A 5,621-nucleotide genomic window follows, 5' to 3' on the forward strand; every position below is an offset into this window, starting at 1 on the left:
TTCTTCAGTTTTATCTTCATTTCTGTGAATTCTCAGATCACTAACTAAGATGAAAAAAAATTGTCCCAACTTTACAGTTGGTGTTATTTATACATAAAAGAACATGTTTTCTTTAGTATAGCCCAAAACAGATATTAACCTGCTGTTTGGAAGCATGGTGAGCTGAATAACAATAAGTCTAACAAGTTAGATTGGGTCCTAACCTTTTCATTCTGATGAAGTGAAGATCTATTAAAATAATGATACTATGATAGCACTAATTTGGCTGGTACTGCTGTCCCAAATCAGAGCTGTAGCTGGAGGCAGCTGGAGGTATTTTATTGAAAGCCAAAGTAAATTGGGGCAGTTCCCCTAGCAGTATAAATTAGTCAGAACCTTGGAGACACAGGTATATTTTAGGAGTGAAGTACTGAACTCCTTTTCTAAGAATTATGTCACCTTAATTCAGTAATTTGGTATGCCTCGGGGTTTGCATGTATTTTAGAGATACTGTAATGAAGCGTGTGAGTATTCATTTAAACACAGAAGTCCCCTAAGAATAAAAGGCATGCCTAATTCACTGGAAATGCTATCATTCTCAGAATGTTTCCAGGAGTAATGCACACTCCTACTAGCTAGGTTAGAGAAGTTATTAGGAACATATGGGGATGAAATGGGTAAAATGTGCTACAGAGATCATTGAAAATTAGGTCAGCCTCAAATGAATTCATAAAAACGCATGGAGTTTACAAACTCAAGGAGTACAGTGTTTGCCTCCCTATTCTTTTTCCTTCTGGCCTCTGGCTCGGATGGCCCTACACTTACCATTTCAGTGTCTTCAAACCCTACGTGTTTCTAGTGTTGAAATTAAATGTTATGAATTTAAAATAAGATTTTACACATTGGGATAATTTTCTCTGTCTTATATAGTGGTGTGAGAATTCACAGAAATGTTGTATGTTGTTTAAAGTAAAAATGAAGAAACAGGGATATTGGTATGGAATAAAATCATTTTTTGTGGGTGTGTGACTCCAGTATTGCAGAAAACAAAGCTAAGTAGGTTTCAAAACTCTATAAACTGCTTAAGCTAACTTGGTTCATTATCCGCTTCAATCTAGGAAACGCTTCCTTTTATGCTGCACATAATGTCACACTGCATCAGGTTTTACTGTAATTGCATATAATTTTGCATTTTCTCCTTTCTTGTAACTTTAACAAAAAGAAGTGTGGTAGCATGCTAGAATCAAAGAGTGTAGATTTCGGAGATCAAGGGCTCTCTATTGAAACCTTTGTCTTTTTTTTTTTTTTTTTTTTTTCGTATAAACCTGGGTATTTTTCTCACATTTTGTAACCTTATTTAATCCTTTCAGATGTGGACATTATATATCTGCCCTGAGAGACTTATATTTTAATGCTTTTATTATTATTATACAATTTTTTAAATTAAACCTAGAAAGTAAAAATTTCTCTTCTAATTGTGGGTAATAGAGCATATTTAATGAGAAGAAAACATATTTTTGACCTGTTCTCATTATTTATATTTGTATTAAATGCATGTATGTTCTTTACAAACAATGCGTATGTTTCTCTCAATACTCTACCAAATTTGCTTTGATTAGAATTTCAAACTGAATATTATCATATAATTTGTGGTTTTGAATTTGTTCAAGATGAATCACTTTCTATAGTTTTGGAAAATAAAGATGAAAAACATTATTTTTGGAACAAAATCAATGGGCAGTTATGTTACATTTACACAAGATTGTCAATATCAAGAACCTGTATCAATACTACAGTGATCACTGAAAATCTGATATTTATACTCCAATGGAATGTATTATTCCATTGGTAAAAAAACTAGATTATGTCTATATGATATTAACATTTAAGTAGTTGAAATTCTGCAATCCAAGCCTGGTATTCTGATTTCCACTTCAGTAATGAGAGTTGATTAATATATTTTCACTAATGTCATTGCAGTTTATGTAGACACGGATCAGGAAAGAAACCATCGAAGGGTTAAACTGGAAGTTTTTCTGTTCATTTTAATGTTAGTCGTAGAATAATTTTGTTTTCTATGAGAACATATTATCAAACACTACTAGAGATGAATTGGGAAGATGTTTATTTACATTTCTGAGGATTTTCTCCAAAGAATACGGTGGCCATGAATAAATTAATTAAATTAGAAAAATGTTATTATGTTGACCTTAGCTGACAAAATCAAGGTCATGGTTTTATTGTGGAAGGCAAATAATTAATCTGTGTTCTTTGGGATACAATAATCCATCACAATCTTAATAGATAATGCTGAGGTAGAATATCTCAAATGTTTGAGTACAAGTCTGTTCATCTAAGTTGTTTAATACATATTTCTATAACCTAAAATTGTATTTTATTTATTTATTTGTTTATTTTAGGCAAGACAACCCTTGGCTGACCTCACAGATTGCAAGGACCTTGTCAGTTTACAATCCCTTATATTTTTATTTTTTATACCTACAGCACCTGGTCTTCCTAGATGGTCTCCCATCCAAGTACTAACCAGGCCTGACTCTGCTTAGCTTCCAAGATCAGATGGGATCGGGCTTGTTCAGGGTAGCATGGCCATAGTCTAAAATTGTATTTTAGAAGCTAAAGTTTAGCTAGTCATTATTCTTAGAAAATAAATATTATACAATGACACTTATTAGACTATAGACACGTGTATGTCAATATGATAAAATTTTTATTCAGCATCTTTCATTTTATATCACAATTATTATAATTTTTGAATCTACCAGGTTTTTCTCTTGCTTGTGTTAGATAACATTTGTAAATGTTGATGTTACATTCTTCATTTATGAGAACAAAACAATGAAAATCTACCTTCCAAAAGAAAATTGCTTTTGAACTAAATAAATGGTGCAAGATATTCATAAATAATCTTAAAAATCATTCATATTATATAAATCATGTATATATGTATTTAAAGGCAAATAAGTATTAGGTTTATAAATATAACAAGATGTCCCCAAATAGTAAAATAATATTTTGCAATTTTTTTTCTTTTACTTTATGTTTGTATGCATATGAGAGTGAAATCTAACCAATTTATTTAGAGCATGATTTTTGAGCAAATAAATAATAATTTAGTTACTTTTAACTACATATTTAATTACATGAAAACTACATTTCTTTAGAAAAAATTTGGAATATTTTTCTTATTGTAACTGAATTATTGAGAAATAAATATTACTTAGTGCATATTTCAAAAGTATCACATTAAAATAAATTCACTCTATTTTGACATACTTTTAAATACGAATTTAATTCTGATTGCTTCAAAGGTTTTGAATCATATTCTGCCAGTGTGTGTCAAGAGTAAGTTTGTACAAAAAGTAAAGGAAAATAAAACTTCAGAGATGGTAAAAAGATCGGTGGTCTCCGTGGATTGGTTATGGGGAGAGTTGAATAGATGAAACTCAGAGAATTCGTTTAGGCTGTGAAACATACACAAACGTATTGTGTTCAATACTGCAAAGGTCGGTACATGACACTGAGCATTTGTCAGAACTCAGAGAAAATATAAATCTTAATATTTACAAGTTTAGAAAATATCATTTAGGAGATTGATAGATCTCAGGGTGGCATACTGAATGTGACAACACAATCTAGCCTCATAAAACAACCTCACTGAATGGGGTGGAGGATGAGGAGCTGACCTACCTGACTTTGGAAATGGAGTCTCTATGACCAAAGGCAAAGTATCTGCATATAAGCACTGCACTCTAGCTGATAGAGTTGTTTCCTGTAGGGATATGGATTCACAATTCTGATCTTATTTCACAAGGATAATAGAATTGAACATAAATAAATAGAAGGTGGACTGGATGAGCCAGGATTTTTATTTTTATTTTTCAAGAGTTGACATTCGCTATTATTTTATATTAGTTTCAGGTGTACAGTATAGTGGTTAGACATTTTATAATTTATAAAATGATCCCTGTGACTATTTTGTAACTCCCAATTGGTACTTCTTTATCCCTTCACTTTTTTCACCCAGCTCCCTCTAGCCCCATTCCATCTGACAATCACCAGTTTGTTCTCTCTACCTATGAGTCTGTTTTCACTTTGTTTATCTTGTTCTTTTGATCCCTCATATAAATGGAATCATATGGTGTTTGCCTTTCTCTGTCTGACTTAATTCACTTAGCATAATACCCTCTAGGTCCATCCACGTTGTTGCAAATGGTGAGATTTTATTTATTTTTTTATGGCTTTGTAATATTCCATTGTATATGTGTACCACAACCTCTTTATCCAATAGTGTATTAATGGGCACTTAGGTTGCTTCCATATCTTGGCTATTGTAAATAGCGCTGCAGTGAACATAGGGGTGCATATACCTTTTCTAATTAGTGTTTTGATTTTCTTCGGGTAAATACTCAGAAGTGCAATTGCTGGATCATAAAGTAGTTTTAGTTTTAATTTTTTGAGGAACCTCCAAACTGTTTTCCACAGTGGCTATACCAATTTGCAATCCTACCAACAATGCATGAAGGTTCCTTTTTCTCCACATCCTCACCAACATTTGTTTTTTGATTTGTTGGTGCTAGCCGTTCTGACAGGTGTGACATGATATCTCATTGTGATTTTAATCTGCATTTGTGTGATGATTAGTGACTTTGAACATCTTTTCATATATCTATTGACCATTCATATATCCTCTTTGATGAACTCCCTATTCAAGTCCTCTGCCCATTTTTTAATTGGATTGTTTGTGTTTTTGGTGTTTGGTGTTAGGATATGAGTTATTTATACATTTTTGGGTATTAACTGATTCTCGGATGTTTCATAGGCAAATATCTTATTCCATTCAGTAGATCATCTTTTTGTTTTGCTGATGGTTTCTTTTACTGTGCAAAAACTTATTAGTTCGATATAGTCTCATTTGGTTATTTTTTGTTTCCCTTGCCTGAGAAGATATATCAGGAAAAAAGATTACTAAGCAATGTTAGAGTTTACTGCCCATAACTTCTTCTAGGAGTTTTATGGTTTTAGGTTACATTTAAATCTTTAATGCATTTTGAGTTTATTCTTATACATGATGGAAGAAGTTTGTCCAGTTTCATTTTTTTTGTATGTATCTGTCCGGTTTTCCCAGCACCATTTATTGAATAAACTATCTTTATCCCCAGTTTATATTCTTGCCTCCTTTGTTATAGATTAAGTGACCATATAGGCATGGATTAATTTCTGGGCTCTCTATTCTCTTCCATTGATCTGTGTCTGTTTTTATGCCAGTATCATGCTGTTTTGATTACTATAGCGTTATAGCATAGTTTGATATCAGATAGTATGATACCTCCAACTTTGTTTTTCTTTCTCAAGATTTCCATTGCTATCCAGAGTCTTTTATAGTTCCGTATACATGTTTTGGATTATTTGTTCTAGTTCTGTGAAAAATGCAATTGGTACTTTGATAGGGATTGCATTCACTCTATAGATTGCTTTAGGTAGTATGGACCTTTAAATGATGTTAATTCTTCCTATCCATGAGCACAGTATATGCTTCCATTTATTTATATCTTCTTCACTTTCTTTCTTCAGTGACATATTTTTCTGAGTATGGGTCTTTTATGTCCTCAGTTAATGTATTC

General features: G+C 32.1%; 1 pseudogene; it reads right to left on the minus strand.

Annotated features, from left to right (window-relative positions):
• Positions 1-2,475: 2,475 nt before the first annotated feature.
• On the minus strand, positions 2,476-2,594 carry LOC111741100 (annotated as a pseudogene).
• Between the last annotated feature and the right edge of the window lie 3,027 nt (positions 2,595-5,621).

The sequence above is a fragment of the Pteropus vampyrus genome, unplaced genomic scaffold (assembly GCF_000151845.1).
Source record: "Pteropus vampyrus isolate Shadow unplaced genomic scaffold, Pvam_2.0 Scaffold73, whole genome shotgun sequence".
Taxonomy (NCBI): Eukaryota; Metazoa; Chordata; class Mammalia; order Chiroptera; family Pteropodidae; genus Pteropus; species Pteropus vampyrus.